At 43.2% G+C, this 14,616-nt stretch overlaps 1 protein-coding gene and 1 long non-coding RNA gene across 2 annotated transcripts in view; both read right to left on the reverse strand.

Annotated features, from left to right (window-relative positions):
* Positions 1-14,616, reverse strand: part of LOC309384881 — a 435,034-nt gene that overhangs the window by 31,039 nt on the left and 389,379 nt on the right. The window lies entirely within an intron of this gene.
* P2RX3 (purinergic receptor P2X 3) overlaps positions 1-14,616 on the reverse strand; it is a gene marked incomplete at its 5' end in the record, with an annotated part of 43,385 nt that overhangs the window by 27,731 nt on the left and 1,038 nt on the right. The gene's annotated exons all lie outside the window — the stretch shown is intronic.

Raw genomic sequence — 14,616 nt, forward strand, 5'->3', positions numbered from 1 at the left:
GGAATAGTGCTCTGTCACAAATTCTGAAGCAGCACCATTCTTGAACAGCATTACATCTGAGTTTATAAATAGCCCAAAACTGGCTAACTGGCAGTTGAGAGGTGTAGTGGGAAGGATTATTGGGTGGGATGAGGAAGGGCTGGATGGTAAATTGCAATGGCAAAGAAATGCAGAGTGCTTTAAAAAAAAAGATGGGGCGAGGAACCAAGGTTGAGATACCATAATGGCAATTCACATCAAGATGACTTGGGTGTACTAGTGTTGTTTGTGTGTTTTACATTTAAATGTAAATTGGTTCTTCCTTTCCCCTTTAGAACCAAAGGTGATGGAGTGGGGAGGAGTTCCCTACAGTAATGGATTTTAATCAGGGAGGGGAAGAATTTTAGAGAGTTTCCTAATTGATTAGAGTAAATGCTCAAGAGAGTGAAGTTGGCTGGGAACAGCATCCCCTTGTTTACCAGCCAAGATGTTGCAGGACTAATGATTGCTCTGGTCAGTTATTCCATTGACAAACTCATCAGCATACAATGTCTTGTTTTCCTTTTGTTTATTTCTTTAAGGATGGCTTTACTGTTCTTGCAAAATCTCAGCTCCTGAACACGTTATCACTAGCATTGTCAACGAAGCATCTGAGATTGTGTCAAGACTTACCTTTATTTATTTGTTAAATGTATTTGTTGCCAGTCTCACTGTGGGGCTACTCTAGGTGGCTCGTGATAATAAAAAGGAAGGAAAAGAAAGGAGTGCAAACAAAACAGAGATAAAATAATAGAACCATAAAATAAGCAATGAAAAAAGGCACACCACGAGAATACATCACTATGATAAGCAAAAAGATGGATGGGCGGAAAGCAGAGAACAAGGGGGAAGAGAGGTGGAGTCATCAATCCAGCAGCCACCTCCAGTGTGGAACTCACCCTTTTGGTCCCCAGGACAACCAGCAGAGCCAAGTCTTCCTTTGTCAGAAGAGGGAAAACACTACTTTTCAACTGGAACAGCTAAAGATGAGCATAAACTGCTTTTCTTTTCTAGTGAGCGAGGATTGAGGCCTGACGTTTAGCTCAATCGGTGAAATATCTTCATGCAGTGGCTAGAAGAATACGGGGAAAAGCCTAGAGCACATCAATCCAGACTGCATTGACCTAATGGGAGCTGCCCTTGAAGAATATCCGGAAGCTTCCATTGGTGCAAAATGCTGCAGCGCGGGCAGTTATGCCGGCATCTAGATGTGTGTATGTTACACACCTGCTCCATAATCTGCATAATTTGCTTCTGATTTTAAGATTCTGATGGTTACCTATAAAGCCCTTCTGGGCTGCGTTATTTGAGAGATCACATTTCCCCAGTGACATCTACCCATTCCTTCAGGTTCTATACAAGAGGCTTATTTTCGGTTCCTCTACTAGAGAATGTCATTTGGCATTTATTTTGTTGTAAACTGCTGAGAATCTGAATGATTTACTGGCATGCTATTGTTGTTACTACTATTACAAATTAATAACAAGAGATATTACTGAGCATTTAAGGCACAAGCATGGTATCCTTTTTGGCTTTTTCTCAACAACCTGGGGTCCTACAGAAGAAATCAACTATGACTCCTGTCATTCAATTAGCAGATTTATCAGGGACAATGGGACTTAAAATTCATCTCCAAACTGGCATACATGTTCTAAACTCTCACATTAGGTTATCTTGATTTAAAGCTTTGGCAAGGGGACAAAGATATAGATTTGTTTTTCTTGGGAGGAAACTGGTTTCTCTGGATATAGAGCCACGAGATAGAGAGGGCTGGGCATCTGGGTCATCAGATGCCTCACTCTTTACATTAGGGTTGTCAAACTCGATTTTGTTGAGGGCATTCAGGGTTGTGTTTGACTCGGGGGGAGGGGGCGTGGCCAGCTCAATGTCATTGTGGTAGCCTGAGCACTCTTCTCCCAAGCTCCATTTTCAGCTGTGACAGCCTTCTGCAACCCTCTGCCAGTGAAAGTGGAGCTCGGGAGACAACGCGCGGCCCTCCCAAGCTCCATTTTTGCTGGCAGAGGCACAACGGGCTGGTCCCCCACTGTTTCCATGGAGGCCCTGCAGGCCAGATTTAAGTACCCCACAGGCCGTATGTGTCCTGCGGGCCGTGAGTTTGACATCCTTACATTATTCCTCAGTCCTCTTGTTTTTGTTTGTTTTTAATATTTAGCTCATATTAATACCTGGTGTTTGGTTTACCCCACCATAACAGTCATCACACTGATTCTATAAAAAATGGAAGCTGAACAACTGCCCACCCACCCTGTCCCCGGAAAAACCAAATGATCTGGCTTCTTCCAATGTTGTGCAGTCCAGTCAGTGTCAAGCCCCAGATGTCAGACACAAATATTCTCTGAGGCTTGGAGCTGAACTAAAGAGCTTTTCCAGATGACCCACCTTCCCATCTCACAGCATCCCAACACAGACGTGCCTGGGATTGATCCAGGGGAGTTTGATTGTTTGTGAATCTATTAACCAGGTGAAGTGAGCAGAGGGAAATTGACTAGAAACTCACCAGGCCTAATTAGCAATAGACAGTAATCGGAAATAGTCTGTTCTGAGACGGCTGGAGAAAAAAAAACCTGGTTGATAGGGAACAGTGACGTGCGGTGAGGTTTATGGCTGGTGAGGCTGGTGATGTCATCAGCGCGAGCCGCAGTCCCCTTCATGTTGACTCAGGAAGGCGGGGAATGGGACCACGTGTGCAGGAGGCTGAAGCTGCCTCAGCCTCCTGCACACGTGGTCCCATTCCCCGCCTTCCTGACTCCTGAGTCAACATGAAGGGGACCATGGAGCGTGCTCCACGGGACTGCGGCTCGCGCTCCGCGGGACTGCGGCTCACGCTCCCCGGTCCACTTCATGTTGACTCAGGAAGGCGGGGAATAGGACCACGTGTGCAGGAGGATGAGGCTGAGGCTAGAGGAGCCTCCTGCACACGTGGTCCCATTCCCGGACCACGTGTACAGAAGGCTCCTCAGCGCCTTTTCCCTACCCCCCCTTTTTTAATTTTCATGATGAGAGCGGTGAGGCTCTGCCTCCCCTGCCTCCCCTGACCGCACGTCCCTGATAGGGAATGAACATGTCACACTAAGTCCCAGGCTATTTGTGGTTGTTCTTGTGTGGTTAGTTGATTTTAAAAAAAGAGAGCAACTGCTTTGAAATAAAAAGATCCTTGTTCTCAAAAACAACAGACATATATTAGGATTTCATGCAGATTCATGATTTTGTTTGGTCACCAGTATGTTCATCTCACAATGAAATTGAAACTGATTGTTTTCTAGTCACCCCTAGCTCTTATCAAGATTAGCTCCTTCTGAATCAAGAGACTTCTCAGCCTGGCTTACTCTATGAATGATGGGTTGTGGTGGCAGATACTATCCCAATTCTACATGAGTTCATACAAGGGTCTGCTTAGAATCCGTAATTATGTTTTTCAATATGGGTTGGTAACAACTTTGGGCTACAAATCCAATCCCAATCTTATTTTTGCGGGCCCCAGAACTGTGCTGCTGAAAGTCAGCAGCAAAATGACAATTTTTCAGCAGTGCAGTTTTTAAAAATGTTATTTACAAGCAAAACAAAGCCATTTAAATTACAAAATAGGTGTATTTAGCCTTGGGAGACTTGATGTACCTGGCTTCTATAAACACTCTAATATTTCTAAGAGTGCAGAGGGACCCCCAGATCAGCGTTACCCATTCCTCAGAAACAGCATATAATAAGAAAAAAAAATTCAGAGTTCCCCTCCAGGTGAAGAAAAGTGCTGTCCTCTTTTATAGTTACAAGTTAGGCTATACATTTCTTTGAACAGGAGCCAATTCTCCAGTGCTTTACTGAATAATAAGATAGTATTGTTTTCTCCATGCAATTCAAAATTCTGCAAAATGTATTTCCTGGCACGCAGACGGAGACATGTTTCCAACACAGCGCATCCCCTTTTCAAGGTTTTCAGTTAGACATAAGTGTGTACTTCTCTGCTTTCATTACTTCTGGTATGGGGCAAACCAGGATGACTTTTCCTGTTTGCGCAGCAATGTTGTATGATACTCAACTATTGTTGGATTTACAAGGAGCACTTGGGGCAAGGAGCACCTGGTGTACAATTGCAATTATTATGCCAACTACAAAATAAAATAAAAAAGAAACTACAAAATAGGAAGTTCAACCTATTTTCCAAAGCACCAGAAGCAAGACAAGAAGCAATAGGTGGAAACTGAACAAAGAGAGAAGCATCCTAGAACTAAGGAGAAACTTCCTGACAGTAAGAACAATCTTCTCAACCTGTGGGTCGGGACCCCTTTGTCCATTCACAGGGGTCGCCTAAGACCATCGGAAAACCTGCATTAAAAAAAAATACGGAAAACATAAAATAATTTTATGGTTGGGGGGTCACCACAACTTGATGAACTACGTTAAAGGGTCGTGGCATTAGGAAGGTTGAGACCCACTGAACTAGTGGAACAGTTTGCCTTCAGAAGTTTTGGGTGCTCTGACACCAGAAGTTTTTTTCTTACATATTAAGTTTTTTTTTTATTTTTCCATTTTCATTGTGCTTTTAAACACCAGAAGTTTTTAAAGAAGAGATTTGTCTAAATATGATAAGGTCTCCTGCTTGAGCAGGGGGTTGGATTAGAAGACCTTCAACATCCCTTCTAACTCTTTTTTGTTAATACAAGTGCTACCTTTCCTAAGCTGTATTTGGTGACTGTTTATCCACATCTTCTCAATTTCTCACTATAATGCACTTTCCCTGAGGCTACTCTTGAAGGTTGCCTTGAAACTGGACCTGGTACAAAACACAATAGCTGGATTGCTAACCACTAAGTATAGGGATTATATGACACCTATAGTGAGATAATCAGCACTGGTAGCTACAGTAATTGTTTACCAACATCTATCTAAGGCAGTGGTGGGATTCAAATTTTTTTACTACCAGTTCTACGGGTGTGGCTGGGTGGGCGTGGCAGGGGAAGGCTACTGCAAAATCCCCATTCCCTCCCAATCAGCTGGGACTCAGCAGGCAGAGCATAGATGGGGGCGGGGCCAATCAGAAGTAGTATTTACCAGTTCTCCGAACTACTCAAAATTTCTGCTACCGGTTCTCCAGAACTGGTCAGAACCTGCTGAATACCACTGACCTTTAAAGATGGTCTGATTCTCCAAGGCAGTGTTTCTCAATCATGGCAACTTTAATGTGTGGGCTTCAACATCCAGAATTCCCCAGTCAGCAAATGCCCATACCTTAAAATTGCTAAGGTTGAGAAGGGGCAGCTTTCCTATTACAAAAGTTCTTTAGAGCTGCAAAAGAGGACCTTCTGAAGATGCCTCTGCTGTCAAAGGCTGGGTGTTTTTTCTTCTTCCAGCAAGTGGTAAAGAGCCTTTCCTGTGTTGCTATTCCCCAGATATGGAATGCATTCCCTCAGGGCCTGCATTTGGCCTCCTCTCTCTCTCTCTTTGCACTCAGAAAATCTGTAAAGACGCTTCTCTTTCACTAGGCTTTTAATAGCGGAATTATTTTAGTGCCTATTTTCGTGTCAGTTTTGGATGGTATTTTTAGCCTGTTATATTTTTGTGTGTTAGCTTTTGTGAATTGCTTTTAATACTCACCAGGGTGGAAAGATAGAAGATTCACCCACCCATCCCTCCCATAAATAAAGAACACCATAGAATAAAATCAGTGAATTATCTGAACTAGTGGAGGTGATTTTGGGTGCGTTTATATTCATTCTCCAGATCAGTTGACTAACATAGCAGTCGTTGGATTTGGGCTGCTGTTTTGCTCTTCTTCCAAAATATAATGGATGCATTTAAGCCTTTTGGTTCGGAAAAGCAGAATGATATGGGTAACTGAATTCCAATATAAAAGCCTAGGCAAAGCTAAGGAGCAGCGAGAAGTCTCCAAGGGGATCAGGAGCGGGAAAGTAGGCCAACTGAATGAAAATGCCAAGACAGAATAAGCAGCATAGCAAAACAAAGCTCCAGCACACATCACTTTCTAGACATAAGAGCAGAGAGAATGTCACATTGCAAGCAGCAATCCTCTTCATGTTGTTGAAGATGGCATGAGTTATAACTGGGGAGCTGGCGTTATAACCCATCATTATACAGAGGGCACCAGACTGGAAAAAGAGAGATCTGTTGCTAATCCAAAACTCTGTCACAGTAATGAAGCAAGATGATTGTGCTGCTTGTCACTTGAGTGGTTTCAACTTTTGAAGTCTCTGGTTGACTATACAACGCTGACCAAAAAAACCTCCCAAAAACTCATTTTAACCAGGACTTTTCTGTGGATTTTTATGGGTTTGTGTGTGCGTGAGAGAGAGAAAAGTCTCCCTTTATCCATGACCAATTATTGCAATTCAAGCATTTGAAAAATGCACTTAAAAATTCCACACATAGAAGGACAATTTTATCCAGCTGAAATTAGTTTTGAAGAGCAGCCTCCTTGTTTGCATCCTGAGCAAATGCTAATGCATTCAAGGGAATGTGACACACATAGGTAGGAATGTCTCCTAAATCACACTGAAACCAATGGAAGAAACTATTAATAATTGAAGCCCTGTTGCTTTCAATGGGAGATGCGGGATAATGCCAACATGGATTTGTCAAAAACAGATCATGCCAGACTAATCTTATTGCATTCTTTGATAATGTGACAAAATTAGTGGACCAGAGGAATGCCGTTGATATAGTTTATTTGGACTTCAGTAAGGCTTTTGATAAGGTAGACCATAACCTACTACTAGATAAAGTAGAAGAATGTGGGTTAGACAGCATCACCACCAGATGGATACGTAATTGGCTGACCAACCGCACTCAATGTGTAGTCCTCAATGGAACTGCATCTACATGGAGGGAAGTATGCAGTGGAGTACCCCAAGGCTCTGTTTTAGGCCCAGTACTCTTCAACATCTTCATCAATGATTTGGATGAGGGAATAAATGGGGAACTCATCAAATTTGCAGAGGACACCAAGCTGGCAGGAATAGCCAACACTCCAGAAGATAGGCTAAAGATACAGAAGGATCTTGACAAACTTGAACATTGGGCACTATCTAATAAAATGAAATTCAATGGTGAAAAGAGTAAGGTTCTACATTTAGGCAACAAAAACGGAATGCACAGGTACAGTATAGACCAGTGATGGCGAACCTTTTTTGGCTCGCGTGCCACAAGTGGGGGGAGTGCAGGGGGGTCGAGTGCAGGCGTGCCGCACCCAGAATGCAACGTGCGACACCCCCATTTTTACATGTTTTTTTTTGCCCTCCCCATGCTCCAGGGGCTTTATAGGAGCCTGGGGAGGGCGAAAAGAGCCTCCCCCGACCCCCTGGAGGTCCTCCAGAGGCTTCAGGGACTGTCCAGAGACTTCCCTGAAGCCTTCGGAGTGCTTAAAACCACCCTCCGAGCAAACCGGAAGTGACTTCCGGGTTGCTCGGAGGGTGGTTTTAAGCGCTCCGAAGGCATCAGGGAAGCCTCGGACGGTCCCTGAAGCCTTCGGAGCGCTTAAAACCACCCTCTGACGAAACCGGAAGTGACTTCCGGATTGCTCGGAGCGTCGTTTTAAGTGCTCCGAAGGCATCAGGGAAGCCTCGGACGGTCCCTGAAGCCTCCGGGGGGCGGGGGAGGCTCTTTTCGCCCTCCCCAGGCTCCTAATAAAGCCTCTGGAGCCTGGGGAAGGCGAAAAATAGCTTTTAAAAAGGTGAAGTCAGCTGGCCAGCGCGCGCATGCGCGCTGGCTAGTTGACAGGGCAGCGCCTCGCGTGCCCTGACAAATGGCTCCGCGTGCCACTTGTGGCACGCGTGCCATAGGTTCGCCATCACGGGTATAGACAATACCTTGCTCAGTAGTAGTAACTGTGAAAGGGATCTTGGAGTCCTAGTGGACAACCATTTAAAAATGAGCCACCAGTGTGCAGCAGCTGCCAAAAAAGCCAACACAGTTCTAGGCTGCATAAATAGAGGGATAGAATCAAGATCACGTGAAGTGTTAATACTACTTTATAATGCCTTGGTAAGGCCACACTTGGAATACTGCATTCAGTTCTGGTCACCACGATGTAAAAAAAGATGTGGGGACTCTAGAAAGAGTGCAGAGAAGAGCAACAAAGATGATTAGGGGACTGGAGACTAAAACATATGAAGAACGGTTGCAGGAACTGGGTATGTTTAGCTTAAGAGAAAGAAGGACTAGGGGAGACATGATAGCAGTGTTCCAATATCTCAGGGGTTGCCACAAAGAAGAGGGAGTCAAACTATTCTCCAAGGCACCTGAGGGTAGAACAAGAAGCAATAGGTGGAAACTAATCAAGGAGAGAAGCAACTTAGAACTGAGGAGAAACTTCCTGACAGTTAGAACAATTAATCAGTGGAACAGCTTGTCTCCAGAAGTTGTGAATGCCCCAACACTGGAAGTCTTTAAGAAGATGTTGGATAGCCATCTGTCTGAAACGGTATAGGGTTTCCTGCCTAGGCAGGGGGTTGGACTAGAAGACCTCCAAGGTCCCTTCCAACTCTACTATTGTATTGTATTATAATGTTGCCTCTTGACTCAGAAGTGATTCACCCTATGATCAATGAGTCTTACGGGTAGCCCTTGGTTTGCAACTGGTCATTTGGTGACTTTTTAAGATTAATATAGAGCAGTGGTAGGATTCCCAAAAAAATTCTACTGGTTCTGTGAATATGGTTTGGTGGGCGTGGCAGGGGAAGGATAGTGTAAAATCTCCATTCTCTCCCCACACCAGGGGAAGGTTACTGCAAAATCTCCATTTCCTTCTGATCAACTGGGACTTGGGAGGCAGAGAATATATGGGGCGGGGCCAGTCAGAGATGGTATTTACCAGTTCTCCGAACTACTCAAAATTTCTACTACCAGTTCTCCAGAACTGGTCACAACCTGCTGAATAACCACCTCTGATATACAACCGCCCCTCCAAAAAAGTGCTTGTGACCTGGATTCAAGTTCTGATGGCTGCCCTCCCCCATGGTCATATGGGTACATTTTGGTGCTCAGCTACTGGCTGCATTGATGGCCATTTTCAGCATCCCATGGTCACATGACCACAATTTATGACATTTTTGTTAGAAATCAGCATTTAGTTCTGGTTTCTGGCAAAAAAAAAAAAAAACCCAAATCACCATCCCATAGTGAAGAATAGGTTTGTTTAAAAACCATATTTTTCACTTTATAACCATTGCATTTGCTTTACGACCAAAAAAATGTCACAAAATCGGGTACAACCATGTGATGACCTGCTTCATGGCCGTCATGACTCATGATCCTAATTACGGGCTCAAATACGATTGTAAGTCAAGAAAGTAACTGTATTCTCTAATAAGTATGCTGTGACTCGGAATCTTAGCCACAAATATCTTCAGCTAGAATTGGGTCAAATGCATTTCCGGCAGTAGGAAATAATCTGCCTAAGAAGAACAAAATTGTTCATCATCTTAATAGACTCCAGGGAAGGGAGCAAGATTTAACAATCTGGTTCTTGCCAGCAACACTGTATTTGAGCAGAATCAAATTCCTCTTTTGCAAGGGGGAGGGGGAATTGGTAGGGGGTGCTGGCAAGGCTGAAGCGCCTTGTTGTTGATAATGAAATTTTATTTTAACAACCTCAAAGCGAAGAGGAAATCGACTGTGGCAATCAAACAGTGCTTGGCGGGAAGTGGATGACGGGACTCAGTGGTGGGTTCCGGATCCCGTTCCAACCAGTACGTTTGGAATGGACCTGGCGGCATCCACATGGACGCGTGCAGCATGAGTGCATGGGTGTTAGCGTCTCTGCGAGCCTCCGCGACACTCCAGCTGCTCAGCGGAGCGTCGTGCAGGTGCTGTACGCGTCGTGCGCAGCGCCAAAGACTTAAAAGACCGGTAAGGAGCTTGAGAAGGCGGGTAGTCTCTCCAGAGCACTGTACCGGAACGGTATCCAGTGCTCCGGGCAGGCTCCAGTACACCCGTACTGGGGCGTACTGCCTGCAACCCACCACTGACGGGATTCCAGGTATTTCCTGCCATGAACCCCTTTTCCCATCCATAGTCATCTGGACTAATACTTAGGAAGGAAGTTTACACCAGGTAAGGGAGACAGACCCATCTTTCCTCTGACATGAATGCAGTTTCCACATATTGCATCAGTTCTACAGCTACTGACTCAGGGATGAAATCAACTTACCTTTGCTACCGATTTACAAACGTGAGCGTGTGCATGTGCTCCTCCACCTTTGCGCATGCACCTTACATTTCACTCATGCGCAGAGCATAAAAAACGGGAGGTGATGACATCCGGGTGGATGGGCGGAACCTCCCACCACCACCGCTACCAGTTCGCAGGAACAAGATACAACCGGCTGAATAGCACCACTGTGCTGACTGTATCACCCCTTTTACAATCCACTTTGCTTTATGTTATACTTCTGTAGCTGCGTGGCTTTTTCAGCCCACTTTACAGATCAGAAAGGCTGCAAACCTACAGCCAAGCCTCTCTAATTACTGGGCCAATATTTTTATTTTAACTTTAACTATAAGTTAAGTTAAACTCCTGCAGATGGATTTGCAAGGCGTTTTGAAGAATACTGTCTTTAGCAGAAATATCATAATCTTTCCCCTTACGTGATGTCTTTTCCAGATCAATGCTTCCATTTGTTTTGAATTCACATTGTGCCCTATAGGTCACTGAGCTGTTGCATTATCTTTCTATCTTGATTATTTAGTCAGTTCAAAAAGATTAAAATATTAAGGCTTATCATCAAATGGGAAACTTTAAAAACATGCTGTTAAATTGTTTCCAGTTCTCCAATAGGTCAACCTCACCTAAAGCTTTCTTCAGAGTAGACAACATGGAGATTTGAAGAATTTTTGCAAGATTTGTTTTGTAGGTGAGACTGGTGGTTGGGGGGGGAAGGAAGAGGAAGGGGCTAATCCCCAGAGATGGGTTGCCAATTTTTTTTACTACTGGTTTGGGCGCCTTCGCACGGAAGCTTGCACTCGCGCTCACATGCGCACGCAACACTTTTCCCACCACCGCTACCCGATCTGGGCCAAACCAGCAGCAACCCACCTCTGCTAATCAGCATCATGCCAAGAAAACTGCATGAATATTTCCATATACAGTAAGTCACCAAGAAATGAACTTGTTTCAAAGATGATGTTATTTCTTGTTTTGTTCGCCAATAGATAAGCAAATAAATAGGAAAAATCAGCAGATCTGCTTCCTTATATTTCAGAATTTCCCTGCCTGCTGTGATCTCTCCAGCTTTCCTGTGCACCCATGTTGGAGTGGCTGCAAAACACTCTAGAAATAACCATAGCTGTCCCAGCTGCCAATCTCTATCATTCCTAAATTTTATCTGTTCTGGGTCACTGCAGAGAGTGCTGTCCAGATTGGTGACTGCTCCATTCATAACTGGAAGGTGATTAGGGTTTGTTTTTCCCACTGACCTTGCTGCCATCCCCTTGCTATACATCACTGGTGAATGGGGAAAATGTCCACCAATCAACGCACTGCAGCAGGAATGGAGGAGAACTCACTTCAAGACTCTGCCTAGGCTTCTGTAGGTTCATCACCTGCCTCTCTTCTCACATCCTATTTGGGCATCTCTCAAGTTTAAGTAATATGGAATAATAAGAATAATATTAATAAATGTAGAAATCACCCCAGAGAGGGAGGAAGCAGATTGCTTGCAATGTTCACCTAATTAAATAGATTTTGTAAAGCAGGAGAAGTAAAACCGACTAGCCCACCTCTCTTACTTCATGGGAGGATTGATATTGAAAAATACAGGGAAGGCTGCAGATATGATACAAAAACCCACTTCGACATCTCTCCTTATTTTCTGGTCACAGCAAAAAATTAAAATGACGTTGCTGCACTTTAAAATAAAGATATACCTTCAACCACTACATTGTTAAAACAGAAGAGCCCCTCCCCCTCTTCCTAGCACAGCACAGCATAGCATAGCATAACATGGTATAACATAGCATGGCATAGCATTAGCATAGTTTCCACTTCCCCTTTAAAAGCCTGGAGGGAACTTGGTTTCAAGTGCACTGGAGAGAGAAGACAATGGATGTTAAAGGAACTCAGAAACTAAAGTGGGAATGGAGAGGGGGAACACTAGGAAAGAAAGAGTTGTGATGGAATTTGACTAAGTAGCCAGAGTAGAGAGGATATAGCCTCACCTCCTGACATTCCCAAAATTTATCTGCAACCACATTGCAGATGTGGATTGACCTCACCTCCAAAATAAGGGATGACCTTGAAACTGTGATGGAATATAGCGTTGGCTTGCAGGGTGAGGGACAGTATTATTTTAAAACAGGCAACCTAATGATCATTTAAAGATGTTTCGTTCCATATTCAGTGATGATAAAGCCCGTGGAGCATATTGTTATAGTCTGAGTTAAATTCGTAAGTGAAGGCTCCCTCTCATGTACATCCTTCTTATTGTTGGAAGAGGTGTTGCAATATATCACCTTTTCCAAACTCTAATGACTTACGTGTTCCAAATGCTCCAGAAAATATCTACAACATTAAGATTTTTTTTTTTACAGAAGAGTTACATGGACCACCAGGAGGTACCACATTACTAGTTTCATTTTTACTGGGACTCTTCAGATGCAAGTAGCATCTGAACCCTGAATATTATTCTATGGGGTTCAAGCCCTCTACGGGAAATTTAACTCACATATATTCATATTTTAGATGACTACCTTACCTACAATGCATTGCCTTGGGAGTTTTCTTCATCCTGGTATTCAGCAGCTGCGGGCAGAGTTACCATCTATAATCTATTTGTGGACATGATGAAACATTCTTTTGTTAACTTTCAGATTCTAATCAGACTTTACTAGGAAAGACTGAAGAATGTCTCAATTGATCCATAGCAGAAATCATTCAGATAGAATATCAAATGTTTAAGATTCCCCTTTAAAAAATAAAAAACCAACAACAAAATAGCACACATAGAAACTTACTCTAATATATTGAGCGTGTAGAAAATCCAAAGTACAAGGGCATTTGTGTGTGTGTGTGTGTTTGTGTGTGTGTTTGTGTGCATGTGTGTGTGAAGAAAGATTCTGAGCTTTGTTCAATTGTGGTGCTCCCAATAAATGCTGAGACACAGAATTGATCCAAGCATGTAATTTTTGCCTTGGGAGCCAACTAGTGGATTTTAGAACTTAGTAAAAGCCTGAGTAGATACAGTAAGCCAGTAATTTGCCCATCCCTGCTGTGATTCAGTATGATGTTATCCTATTCACAATAATAATAGCAATAGCAATAGAACTTAGACGTATATACTGCTCCATAGTGCTTTGCAGCACTATCTGAGCTGTTTACAGAGTCCCCCCAATAATCTGGGTCTTTATTTTACCGACATTGGAAGGATGGAAGGCCGATCAACCTTGAGTTGGTCAAGGTCGGACTCCTGGCCGTGAGCAGAGTCAGCCTCTAATATTGAATTCTAACCACTGCACCACCACAGCTGTGGTAACTATTCCAGCACACTTAACTGGAATCTTCCAGCAACTATGGCTGTTTTTGTTATTACTATGTTAACACAAGGTCTTAGTAGAAGTGACTTTGTAACCACTGCTTCCTTTTCCGGTTAGTTACAGACTTTCATCAGTTTCCTCATCACTCATGTCCCTGTAGCTGATAATCACATTAATAGCTTCCTTTCCTCATGACCCTTCTGCTTATGTTATCTTAAAATGGATTAAATAACTTCCAATTTCCTAACATGACTTCCAACATAATTCTCATCTCATACAGTAATCCCATATGCCTTTTCCTCCCTCACACATAATCATAAGTAACATTTTCTATGGAATGTTACAATACTCCAATTTTATTTCAAAGAATCCTCCAGAGGTGCTTATAGCTAAGGCTTTGAATAATGCCATTGTGCCTCCTTGCTTTAAAAAAAATGTATTGGTGGCCAATACTTTTTATCTTTTCCTTAGCATTCACATTTTTTTAAAAAGAATTAATGAGAGGGGAAGAATGGCTTCACAATTTTTTTTCATTGGCACTGAGCCAGAAGACTTTAGTCTGGAAGTATCCTTAGGATTAGGGAATTTCTCCAATATATACAGACTGAGGCAAAATATCATCCCATCAGAAAAAAAAAAAAAATTACTGAATGTTTGCTCCTTCCTGCCTACATAGTCTTCCATGAAGAACTGAAAAACTATGGTAAATCAGAGGTAGTCTGCTTGTTTATCTACCCAATATTCTTTCCTCTGTTTGGGTTGAGACTTTCAGACAGAGTATTTTCATACTGTTTACAGCTGGAACATTTTTATCAGAGATACCCAAGTTTGAACAAAAAACCCTCCCATATACAAAGCAAGGATTTTATCACCGAGCTGTGATTGAAGTAATTGTACTATTCTTCCATTCCCCCTCAAAACCTCTCCCTTATTCAGAATAGGCACAGGTAACCATATGGAATGAGAAACTGCCACCAATGTCTTTGCCTGTTGTCTGCCTCTCTGCTAAAGTCCACAAAGCACACGCAGCATGGATTCACACAATTATTGGTAACATCTGGCCATAAGATGATATAGAATGTTATCGCAGCACCACAA

The sequence above is a fragment of the Natrix helvetica genome (assembly GCF_964273705.1).
Source record: "Natrix helvetica genome assembly, chromosome: 1".
NCBI lineage: Eukaryota > Metazoa > Chordata > Lepidosauria > Squamata > Natricidae > Natrix > Natrix helvetica.